Source organism: Microcaecilia unicolor, chromosome 2 (genome assembly GCF_901765095.1).
Source record: "Microcaecilia unicolor chromosome 2, aMicUni1.1, whole genome shotgun sequence".
Lineage (NCBI taxonomy): Eukaryota > Metazoa > Chordata > Amphibia > Gymnophiona > Siphonopidae > Microcaecilia > Microcaecilia unicolor.
In genome coordinates this window covers 578,530,976-578,544,583 of record NC_044032.1, presented here as the reverse complement: position 1 = coordinate 578,544,583, position 13,608 = coordinate 578,530,976, and positions in this window count along the sequence as shown.

The window sequence follows — 13,608 nt, the reverse complement described above, 5'->3', positions numbered from 1 at the left end:
GGAGCATGAAAATGAAGAGCTGACAGGCGCGCAGCACCCCCCAGCGGCGTGCACCCCGGGCGGACCGCCCCCCCCCCCTTGGTACGCCACTGGTGTCTGTAATTATTTCTGGAAAGATACTTGAAAACTGAGGAGTCAGATTGATGACATTTGATTCTCCATCATATAAATACCTTATTTTCTTTGTAAATTCCTCAAGTGGTGTAGGTTTAGCGTGATAAACCAAAAAATGTGATGTTCCATCTTTTATTGCTGAAAAAATCTCACCACAGGGGAATCTACATTATTAAAGTATAAAAAGGAGCATTCCATTTTATAGCTTCCCACTGTTCCACAGTTGTGTCTATCAACCAGCAGGTGGAGATAAAGTAAATGGAAATGGGACTTGATATACCGCCTTTCTGAGGTTTTGCAACTACATTCAAAGCGGTTTACATATATCAGGTACTTATTTTGTACCGGGGCAATGGAGAATTATGTGACTTGTCCAGAGTCACAAGGAGCTGCAGTAGGAATTGAACTCAGTTTCCCAGGATCAAAGTCCACTACATTAATCACTAGGCTACTCCTCCACTCCGCTGAAAACTGAGCTGAAACATATCTCTCTTGGGATCCAGTCCACCTCCTCAGTATTTTATATCTCCAGCAGGTAGATGGGCACACTCTTTCAGCCTCTGATTCTTAATGATTTACTCCTGGTCCAGTTGGTCAGCTGGTCCCAGTTTAGCTTTGCAGGTGGCTTGAGTCTGCAGAGTCATATCTGGATGTCTTCAGATCCCTGTCTCTGGTGCCCCGCGAATTTACTTCAAACAGGGCAGCGGCACAAAGATCCCACCTACTCTAGGGATTGCTTTTGAACATCCCACAGGTTCTGGAATAGAGGTAAGCTACATAATGGAGGGAGAAATTAGGTCTTACCTGATAATTTTCTTTCCATTAGTCCTTCCCACTATTCAAAGGCCTGCCTGAGATTTCTGAGATCTTTAGTCAGTGCAAAGTAATTGGTCAAATAATGACTGTCACCTTGCGTGGTGCTTCCTGCATATTCTCTACAGGTGTCCAGAGATGAGAGAGGTCCACACATGTTGTTCTTCTGGTTAGTGGTTTATTTATTTATGGCATTTGTACCCTCCATTATCCCAAACAACTTTGTATTCAATGTGGCTTACATCAAAATTTTAAAGCAGACTACAATAAGAGAACTATAATGAGGTTAGCGAGTTGTTTAAGGTTGTTTTATTCTGAATTTCTCCTTACTGCTTGTCTACTTAAATCCTGAGGAGCTGGACTGGATGCCAAGAGAGATATATCTCAGCTTAGTTTTTTAGTTCTCTATCTCCACCTGCTGGCCTATGGACCCCAACTATCCTACAGGTTCTGGGATAGTGGGAAGGAATAATGGAAAGAAATTATCAGGTAAGACCTAATTTCTCCATATTCTGTACAACTGTTTATAAATCACAAATAGAAAAAAATAATAATGAGCAACTGAATTACCCCCACCCCCGCCACAACTCTACCCTTTCAACCCCAACAGTATCTGAACTTCTGCTACCCCAAGGAATCCTATTCCACCCTGTTAAAATGTCCAGGGGGACAAACCACTATCCTCTCTGCGTGCCCTAGGAGGGAGAAATATATCCTATGAAGCACTGTAATGATTTTTTAATCTGTGGATACGTTATCGACAATCACAGGATTCAGTCTAGCACTCCTGTGTTCCACAGTCCATCCCACAATAGAAAATGCCCTCTCAGAAGACATGCTGGTAGCAGGAATGCACAGGATCCCCTGTGCAACTTTTGCCACTTTTGTCTAGCACTTTTGCTTGTTTTTCCCAAAAATCAAAACATCATTGTCTGCATCACTCAGATATAAATAACTATTCAATTCATTAATAATAGCCTTCAAAGGAGGCATTGTTCATAAAGTTATTCATAAAACTGTTAACATCCATTTTCATTCTATTGGAGGGGATCTCTTCCACAGATGTGACACTGGCTGGGAATGGGGATTGTGGAGGATCCTGAGTTGTTATCTTGATGGATTCGAGTCTTCCATTTTGATCTGATTTTGGTACAACCTTCTCAAAGATTTGGTTGCCTGCGTTTGTACAACATCTGGGAAGATAATTGGATTGTATTTCGGACGTGGGTGTAGAAGAGAACCAACACTGTAGTGGATGAACAGGAAAATAAGTGTCAGTTAAATGTTGGAAAAGATCCTTGATGCCAGCAACAATGGATGAATCTGTTGCATTAACAGTACGATGCTTGAGCAACTGGGCATGTGATAGAAGGACATTGCAGATGGTAGGAGTCTGATCAGCAGACAAGACTCTTGTTGTCACATCAAAGGCAGACAAAACACAAATGATGTCAGTTAACAGTGCTTCATTTAAATCCAAAAGCATCTTCTGCAGTTTATTATCAGTGAATTCAGTTGCCAGTTTGCTTAAGATGTGCTAAGGTTTTTACATATTGATAACTGGCATTTTATAGGTGCTGTTCATCTAATAGGAACAGTCTGTTTAAGGCTATTCTCAAGCTTTTAATGAATAACATGGGGGACAAAGTTTGTCCCCGTCTCCGCATCATTCTAAGTTCATGAGTAAATGTTTGCCCCTCAAATTCTGACCTCTTTAAATGTAAAATGTGGCAGAGTTGCTAAAATTACTATGCATTCTTACTGAGAAATGACAGAGGATAAAGGTTTTACATATCAAATACTAACATTTTGTTAGATGCTGTTCCATGTAGTTGGAACTGCCTGTTTAATCATTCACAGAGACGCTCCAGCCTACATGTCAGACCTGATAGACTTACCACCCAGGAATGCTAAAAAATCATCCCACACATTCCTCAATCTTCACTTCCCCAACTGTAAAGGTCTAAAATACAAACTAACGCATGCTTCAACCTTTTCCTACCTGAGCACACAATTCTGGAACGCGCTATCGTGCAACTTAAGAACAATCCATGATTCTAACTAACTTCCGCAACCTACTGAAGACCCATCTCTTAACAAGGCATACAACAAAGATCAACAAATATGAACTCCTATACATATCCAGAACTGCCTTACAATATGTGTTTATTAAACTACTATCATGTTTTATCATTACCATGTTACCCCAATCCTTCTGTTATATTAAATGTATATTTTCTTATATATTTCCACAATTCATGATGTATTGTAAGCCACATTGAGCCTGCAAAGAGGTGGGAAAATGTGGGATACAAATGCAACAAACAAACAAATAATAAATAAAGCTAGTCTAAAGCTTTTAGAGAATGACATAGGGACAAAGTTTATCCCTGCCCCTGTTGGTCCTGTCCTCATTCCTGCCCCTGCACCCCATCCCTGTGGACTCTGTCACACCCTGCCCCGTGATTAACTGTGTGTCCCTATCTCTGTGTCATTCTCTATTTGGAATTAGAGTTTACCAGTATCAAACAGATTTGAAGTTACTTGCATTTCGCTGTTGGATAAAAGATATTGTTTTTTTTCCTTTGAACTGAATAAATTGATTGTCCTGAGTTACTAAGTATTGATGGAAACTCCTATCCAACAATCAAGTTCTAAATGCAGCAACTACTACTAAAGCTGGAATGCAGCACACTTGAAAATATATTAGCTTTCTAAACCCTACTATGTCAGGGCTGGCCTCAGCCATTAGGCAAAACAGATAGTGGCCTTGGGCAGCAGCTTTTTGGCCAGGAATAGACTTCCTGGACATATTCGTCTAGCTCCATCTCTACCTGTTTTCAAATCTATGCTGAAACCCACCTTTTCACTGCTGCTTTTTAGCTCCCATTACTCCCCTCACCCATAACTGTCTTGGTCTGTCTGTATTATTTAGATTTGTAAGCTCTTTTGAGCAGGGACTGTCTCTTTGTATCAGGTGTTCAGCGATGCATGCGTCTGGTAACGCTATACAAATGCTAATAATAATAATAAATATGTAGAAGAAAACCAGTAAACTGTGCCTGGAAGCTCATCCACCTCCACTTGCACTGGAATGGCTACGTTCCTTTATAGGTCTCCTTTTATAGGGGCTGTAAAAACTGTTTTTGTAACATACTGTCTTTGGCTGATCCAAGGAGGAGCAAGTTTCAAGTGTCTCAGCCCTGTCTCATCTTCTGACTGGCCTCCAATCTCCCTCTTTAGGATGAGAAGGGAGCAACAGATCCAGTCTCATGGCTGTCGTGCATTACAAAATCAGAAGCAGGTCATACTCACTCATGAGGTTTGAACCTATTGCCTGTGCCAAAATCAAGATTGTGCGAAATGGTCAGTGGCAGGTCAGGCTCCCTCGTGTTAAGCAGGGTTTTCCTACTTTTGAATCACAAAGTGGCTCCCAAAGTGGGAAATTCCTGTCCACTTCAAGAGTCTTCGAGATCTATGGTTACAGAACTAGCCCCTCGTTTGTATCTCAGTGGAAAAAAGAACATTTTATTGAATTTTCTATTATGAAGAAGGATGTGGTTGCTGACTCTGCTATACAGAAATATAGAAAAATGACATCAGATAAAGATCATACTCTCTAAACAATCTGCCCATCCACACCAACTACTAAGCTTTTTAATCTCCTCTTCTACTTGAGAGATGTTCTGTATGCTTGTCTGAGCTTCATGAATTCAGATATTGTCCTTTTCTCTACCACCTTTACTGGGAATGAAACAAAGATAACAGAGGGAATCAAAACTGGGAGGACTGTTCAATGCATCCATCACACTTTCTGTAAGGAAATATAATCCTGAGTCTACCCCTTTCTCCTTGATCTTAGACCTTCGTCTAGAGCTTACTTTCCAATGAAAGAGGTCTGCCTCTTGGGCATTTATACTTTTGAGGTATTAAAGAGGGGATTTTATAAACCTTTTTTGTGTGCAAAATGCTTTATTACACGTGTAAATCGATCTTATAAATTAAGTCACGTCTACTAAGATACGTTCTGTGCAAACTGGTGCATAGTCATATAGTAGGTGTGCTCCGGAGGGAGTGGGGGCCAAAGTCATGATTTACAAGTGTAGTTTTACAGTATGCATGCAATTGTATATATGTACATGCATACATTTAATTGTGCCTTCAAGCGTAATTTTCACTTCCTCAATCTAGGTGTGATTTTCTGTAGGATTTGTGCTAATATTTATAAAGATGCATAGATACCTCTGTGCCTTGATAAAATAGGTGCCCTGTTATAAAATTACCTCCATAGGAGGTAATTTTATAAAGTAATTTTCATGTGTATTTGGGCCACGTGTCCCATAAATGAATCTCTTACAAAATACCAAGGAGTGTAAAAGTCACAGTCATGACACGGTTGTGCTTACTTTGCCAGCAGGCATTTTTACAAGACGTGGAGTTTGGGTGGAGCATTGGTGGATGTCATAGTTACGTACAATTTTTGGATTATTATATATGAAAATCTGAGAGCACTTATGTAGGCACAGACATTACACCAGCTTGAGTGCAGGTATAGCTGTCCACACTGGCAAGATAGGCACAGTTTCTGCCACTTAGGCTAGTATTTTATAAGACATGTAGGCACCTAGGGTCTTTATAAAATAGTTCTTAGTAGGTACCTCCATACCCTCTTAAACCAAGGGCCCTGTCTATACATATCTTTGCCATGTTGCCTCCTTCTATCTTTCCTCCATAGCATACACATTTATCGCCTGATATTCAACTACTGCCTCGCTGACCATCTTTGGTTAAATTAGACCCAAATATTCCAAGCTGTTGCCCTGACATGTACTGGCTGCTAGGAGTTATGCATGTTTCAGCTAATATATATATATATATATATATTTTTTTTTTGTACCCCGCCGCTTTCCCACTCATGGCAGGCTCAATGCGGCTTAGGTACTATTGTACCTGGGGCAATGGATGGTTAATTGACTTGCCCAGAGTCACAAGGAGCTGCCTGTGCCTGAAGTGGGAATCGAACCCAGTTCCCCAGGACCAAAGTCCACCACTCTAACCACTAGGCCACTCCTTGGAACCTGCATTAACGGGATGACCATTTCTTCTCCCCCTCCACCAAGCACGGTTTCTGCTCCTGAACTCCCATTTCAGAACAGCACATCCTCTTGAACCCCCCCCCCCCTCCATCCCTCCATACAGCATGGAAGTACACCTTACCTCCCCCACCCCTGTAGGCACTCTGCTGGACTACCTTTGTATTCCCTGGTGGTCTAGTCTTCTGGGCAGAAGTGATCCCCAGTTGCTCTTGCCCATGCTGGCTCCAGCTTCAAAATGGTTGCTGCACCCTCTAGTGGCAGTCTATAGTACTACAGTTAAGTACCACTGAATACCGGTGATGGTTTGCTTACTCTGATTTAAATTGGGCAGTAGCCTCTCCTTCCTGCTTAAATCACTTTGAATATGAGCCCTTAGATCTTTGTTTGGCCCTATGTGTTTTATTGATAAAGACCACTGGCGTTCACTCTCTGGACTAGACCTATCTGGTTTAAATGCTTTTTTAGAAGCTGCAGTTATTTTATATTAGTGACAGAGAATTCAGACAAAGCTAAAATATCCTCATTTGCTTAGTAATTTACTGTAACTTAGAAAAATATTTCTGTTTGTGTGATCTTAGAATCTGTCTTTGAAAATGAGAATTTCAAATTTAATATTTTGTCCCTTCCCTTTTTGATGCTCTGTATCAGCGAGGCTTGTGCTGTTGTAATTGTATGACACTATAAGGGTCAAAATGCAGCAGAGAATGAAGAAGGATAAGCACCAATTACTTTATGAAAGATTTTTAAGAGAACATTGTATGAAATGCATAGTGCAGTTCTAATAGCATGCTGCAGCTTTCCTGACATGTATTTTCCTGAGCTAGAAATAAATTTGATGATGACCTGCTACGGTAATGATTTAAAGAGTGAGAAAATAAAAGGAATTAACGATGGGAGGAAGCCAGCTGTGCTCAATCTAGAAAGTCTGCAGTGTGGTCAGAATAAATATTTCTCCCTTGCCCTATTTTTCCTCACACAGCAGCAACAGAAATAAATGTTAACTAAACCAAGAGTTCGGTGTTTGACCATCCTTGACCAAGTGCAGTATCTCCTGTTTCATAGTTGGTAGACTTAAGAATTGACTTGAGGATTTTTATTTTAAATGTCATTAACTTATTATAAGGGAAGAGAATCTTAAGGTTTCACTAGTTTTGAAAACTGAAACACTCCACAAGGACCATCTATGAGAGATTGACCACACTAGACCATTGTTCAGTAATATATTGCAGCTGCAACATGTTCACCTTGTTGAACTCAGCCTCTACAAGCAGCCAGGATTGTCACAAAGTTTTAGCTTTGTGTAGCCTACACCTTGCTCAGTTGTGATCAGCTGGGAGAAGAGGAGAATGTATTCCTGTTCTTTAGACTTTGTGCAGGGTTAATGTTCCTTAAGTGTACAGTTTTGTGGGTAAATGAATCAGATGGGGGGTTTTCCACACAGGCTAACCATGTGCTAAACATTGAGTGCACAGTGAACATAGAACATAAGAATAGCCATACTGGGTCAGAGCGATGGTACATCCTACTCCAACTGTGGTCAGTTCAGATCAGAAGTACCTGGCAGAATCCTAAAGAATCACTCAAGCTTTGAAAATATCCCGAAACTCACAACACAGCCTCACAACTGCTGCATACAAAAACAATAAATATTACAGCTATCACCCCAGGCTTAACATAACCATGCACTCATAGTGTAGAAAAAAAAGCCTCAGTAACGCTACCCAGCCAGCCCGAAGTTACAGACTATAAGGCATGTTAAATTTTGACAAAGCTGCATGTGTTTTCAATAAATCAAAGTGTCTCCTCACCACTTTACTCAACCTGGTGGTGTTTGCATTATATTTGGTCACAAAAGGTAATATATCTTCCTGTTGTTGAACTGCTTTATATTGTAAACGCGACTTCCCTCGGATTGCGCCATGCCCTTTTTGCTGCCATCTTTACTAAATTGTGGGGATATCCCCGCTGGATCCAATTTGGTGACTTAATGTACTAGTACATCTTTTAAACTCCTAATCCAATGAGCAAATGGGATATTCTTTTTCATATGAGGGGGATACATACTTGAAAAATGTTAGTGGGGAAATCTTGCCTGACCAATTTGCTTCAATTCTTTGAAGGAGTAAACAAACATGTGGACAAAGGGGAGCCGGTTGGTATTGTGTATCTGGATTTTCAAAAGGCGTTTGACAAGGTACCTCATGAAAGGCTACAGAGGAAATTGGAGGGTCATGGGATAGGAGGAAAAGTCCTATTATGGATTAAAAACTGGTTGAAGGATAGGAAACAGAGAGTGGGGTTAATGGCAGTATTCACAATGGAGAAGGTTAGTTAGTGGGGTTCCTCAGGGGTCTGTGCTAGGACCGCTGCTTTTTAATATATTTATAAATGATTTAGAGATGGGAGTAACTAGCGAGGTAATTAAATTTGCTGATGACACAAAGTTATTCAAAGTCGTTAACTCGCGACAGGATTGTGAAAAATTACAGAAGGACCTTACGAGACTGGGAGACTGGGCGGCTAGATGGCAGATGACGTTTAATGTGAGCAAGTGCAAGGTGATGCATGTGGAAAAAAAGAACCCGAATTATAGCTACATCATGCAAGGTTCCACGTTAGGAGTTACAGACCAAGAAAGGGATCTGGGTGTGGTTGTCAATAATACACTGAAACCTTCTGCTCAGTGTGCTCCTGTGGCTCGGAAAGTGAATAGAATGTTGAGTATTATTAGGAAAGGTATGGAAAACAGGTGTGAGGATGTTATAGATGCCGTTATATCGCTCCATGGTGCGACCGCACCTTGAGTATTGTGTTCAATTCTGGTCGCCGCATCTCAAGAAAGATATAGTGGAATTGGAAAAGGTGCAGCGAAGGGCGACTAAAATTATAGCGGGGATGGGATGACTTCCCTATGAAGAAAGACTAAGGAAGCTAGGGCTTTTCAGCTTGGAGAAGAGACGGCTGAGGGGAGACATGATAGAGGTATATAAAATATGAGTGGAGTGGAACAGGTGGATGTGAAGCGTCTGTTCACGCTTTTCCAAAAATACTAGGACTAGGGGGCATGCGATGAAACTACAGTGCAGGAAATTTAAAACAAATCGGAGAAAATGTTTCTTCACCCAAAGCATAATTAAACTCTGGAATTCGTTGCCGGGGAACGTGGTGAAGGCGGTTAGCTTGGCAGAGTTTAAATGGGGGTTAGACGGTTTCCTAAAGGACAAGTCCATAAACCGCTACTAAATGGACTTGGGAAAAATCTACAATTCCAGGAATAACGTGTATAGAATGTTTGTACGTTTGGGAAGCTTGCCAGGTGCCCTTGGCCTGGGTTGGCCGCTGACGTGGACAGGATGCTGGGCTTGATGGACCCTTGGTCTTTTCCCAGTGTGGCATTACTTATGTACTTATGTATCTGTGGGTTTAGAAAACACCGTGGTTGCGAACCCATCTGTCTTCTTCTCTACTCATACATCCAAAAACGAAATGTGCTGCTCACTGTTTCAAATTTGATCTGTGGGTGACAGTGATTTAAGAAATCCACAAACTGTTGCAACATCTCTATTGTGCCTGTCCAGATACAGAAGATATCATCTATAAAATGCTTCCAGCACTGAACATGCTGGAAGTGTATAGATGGATAGATCCACTTCTCCTCGAACACTTCCATAAATAGATTAGCTACTGTGGGGGCAAAAGTCGCCCCCATTGCTATCCCCGCTATCAAAAATGAAAAAGTTCTTATTCATGGCTATATCACTTAATTTGACAAAAAATCTGTAAGAACCAAATGTGGACGAAGGTGTTGTTCTAATGAATCTAGTAATACTTCCAGAGCTTCCTCCTGTGGTATTCTAGTGTACAATGAACAAACATCCAGAGTTACCAATGTCCAATGAGGGGAACAACCTACTCCCACCTCTTGCAGAACCTGTAGAAAATGGGTCGTGTCCTTAAGATATGATTTAATTGAAAGCAAACATGGTTGTAAATGTTTATCAATGTATTTACACGAGCGTTCCAGCAGTGAATCTCTAGCTGAGATAATGGGGCGCCCGGGAGGTTGTTCCAGGTGCTTGTGTATCTTTAGCAATAGATAAATACTGAAATCTTGTGCTTATTGTAGTTCAAGAATTTCAATTCTCTCTCTGTTATGAAACCTTGTTTCCACCCCTCATGCGTTACATCCGATATCAACTTTGCTACTGGTAGTCAGGTGCTGGCAACAGGAGTACTTCCTACTTCACCAGGGTGATGCTGTCCTTTTAGGAGACCTCCCTCCTCCAAGGCAACTCAGGGGCTGCCAGACTGGAAGTGGGGCTTCTCTACATTGTCCCTGGAAGTCTCCTCTATGTACCTTTCTATCTCCCTCAGCTCCTCCAAGTCTGCTATTCTAGCCTCAAGAGAACGGATAGGTTCTCTGAAAGCTAGGAGCCCTTTGCATCGGGCACACACATATAACCACTCAATCATACATGTGTCTGTCATGAAACCCCTATCCACCCACCTGGGTGTTTGTTCTCTTAAATAATATTGAACAGCGGAACAAAATAGTGCAATTGGCAAACAACAACAGGTAACTGAAATAAGGATCAATCATAACACTAACTAAACAGTTGCATACTTCTTAGAAATATCCTGGGGAGATCAGGGCATATGTCTGTTCATAGAGCTTCAGCAAAAGAGAGATCTCTCTCTCTCCTTCTCCCAGGCTGAAACTGAACTCAAAACCAGTAAAGTCCAAATGAGATGAGCTCCTGGGCCAATCAGAGCCCAGAACAGTCCAGTTTCAAATAAAAACTGGTTACATCACTATAGGCAGTTCCTATTATCTGTGTTCCAAATAAAAGAAAGAGAAGTCAGTTCTCTGTAACAGCTTTAAGCATAAACATGCACCATCTGCTGGCCAAACAGGAGAAATACACTTCAGACATACATTTTACAGGCTTAAAACACACTGTTTCTTTACACCTCCCCCCTTAAGAGAGAGACCCCGGACTGCAGCCTCCACAGACCACTGATCTGGTCTTGATAGTCCAGTACCAGGGTGGTTCTGGCTCTTCCTTTCTGGAGAGGCCATCAGTGTTAACGTGTTAACTGCCTTTCCGGTGCTGTATTGTGAAGTTTTAGATTTGCAGGGACAAGCTCCACTGGAGTAGCTTTCCATTCTCTCCTAAGACCCTCTTCAGCCATACAAACATATTGTGATCTGTGATGACAGTAAAGTCTCGCCTATACAGATATGGTTGTAACTTCTTGAGTGCCCACACTAAGGCCAGACACTCCTTTTCAATAGTGGCATAGGCTACCTCTCTGTAAAGAAGCTTACGACTTAGATATACAATGGGGTGCTCTTCCCCTCTGCTATTCACTAGACTGAGTACAGCCACAATGCCATATGCCGAGGCATCAGTCTATACCATAAATCTGTGCTGGTAGTCAGGTTCAGGTAGCACTGGATCAGTAGCTAATCCTGTCTTTAATGACTTGAAGGCCACTTCACACTCTGGCGATCGGGTAACTATTCGGGGTAGTCTCTTTTTAGTCAGGGGCTTGGCTATGGTGATGTAGTGAGGCACAAACGTCCTGTAATACCCTGCTGTTCCAGGAAGGCCAACATTTGCTTTTAGTTCGGGGAGTGGCCAAGTTTGTATATCTTCCACATTAGCTGGTTCAGGCTTCAGCTGTCCACCTCCAACTCTGTGCCCTAAATATTGCACTTCTGCCATCTCCACCTGGCATTTGCTGAGTTTTATAGTCAGCTGGGCCTCTCTGATCCGGTCCAGTACTCCACTCAAATGGATCAAGTGGTCATCCCAAGTCTGACTGTACACAGCAATATCATCAAGATAAGCCCTAGCATGCTCCTGGAGTTCATCTAACAGATGATTCACTAAGGACTGAAATGTAGCAGGGGCATTTTTCATTCCAAAAGGCATTACAGTAAACTCATACAGACCAAATGGGGTAATAAATGCTGATCGCTCCTGAGTAGCAGCTGTTAGGGGGATTTACCAGTACCCACGGTAAGGTCCATTGTAGTCAGGTACTGGGCCCCAGATAAATGGTCTAGTAACTCGTCCATCCGGGGCATTGGATAGGCATCAGATACAGTACAATCATTAAGAGGCTCATTTTCAAAGCACTTAGCCTCCCAAAGTTCCATAGAAACCTATGGAACTTAGCCTCCCAAAGTGCTTTGAAAATATGCCTCTAAGTCTCCTGTAATCCACACAGAAGCGGGTTGTGCCATCTCTCTTTGGGAACAAGAATTACAGGAGAGGCCCAGGGACTATGAGACTTTTTGATAACTCCTAGAGCTAGTATCTAATCTCAATAATGCTTTGCTTTGCGCACCTCCTGAAACTGGGAGCACATTTCTATAACCAAACAGTAAAGGGGTGGAAAGGACCCAAATCAAATGATCAGTCAACACAACAAGGGTAAGATGCTCCAAAAGAACCCTTTATTCAGGGTGTGTGGTTGACTGATCATTTGATTTTGGGTCCTTTCCACCCCTTTACTGTTTGGTTTCCGTTCCTGTGGAGAGTGTGAACCCCATTTGTTTCTTCAGCACGTTTCTATAGACAGTCCTTGGAATGCTTCAAGTGCTCTACCAGTGAGCTTTCCTCCAAGATAGCGCACCCAGTCTTTCTGATGTGGCAAATTTTTTCAAAGGCAGTTAGATATCTATCAATGTCACCTTGAACATCATCAAACTGTGCAAACAAGTTGGGCCCAATCCGGGCTGTGGATCCTGCTTCAGGCCTTGGCGCAGGAGTTGGCTGGAGCTTCATTTTCTGCAGCTGGAATTCTCATTCACACTCCTCATGCCGTAGCTGGTCTAGCCTCTGTCACTCATCTCGTTCCTCTTGCAGCAGCCAGTCTTCCCATTCCTCTTGCTGCTGTTGCTCTAGCATGTAGAGCTGCCAGATCTCAGCTGGTGTGGCACCTGGCACTGCCAACTCACGGGCCTCTGCCCACAAGGGTATGCTCTCACTCCAGGAGAACTCTGCATAGGCTGGTCCTGCAGCTCCTGCTTGCTGAGGTTATCTGTTTGCTCTTGTGTTAGGTCAGGCATCTCCAGTGTCTGCTGGCTGCTGTCAGTCGCCATCAGCACACTGCCAATCTCTTAATACAAAAAAAAAAAAATCCTTAACAGGAAATGGACCCTGTTACTGCTGCACTTGTTCACTGTGGTCTGTGTCTGGAGGTTACAGATAAAAAAAAAAGACTGAACCACTCAGTGAATGGCGACCCCCCCCACTCCACACACTGAGTCTGACAATCCCACCATTCTGCCACCAAAAAAGAAGGATAAAATCTGTCACAAAATGCCTAGCTACCTGCCTGGGGTTACCCCACGGCCACTTAGAGGGTCTATCCCCAACACAACTCAGGTCCACCTGCACTTGCTGCTCGTGCTCTACACCAGCACCCTCCTCCCATCGACTGGGTCACAGCTGCCTCTGGGTGGGTCTCCCGCTCTCAAATTATCCCCAGTGATTTCTAGGTTACAGGACCCACACTCCCAGTGGTCCCACAGTTCCCAGAAAGCACTCACAGACCCAACACACAAACCACC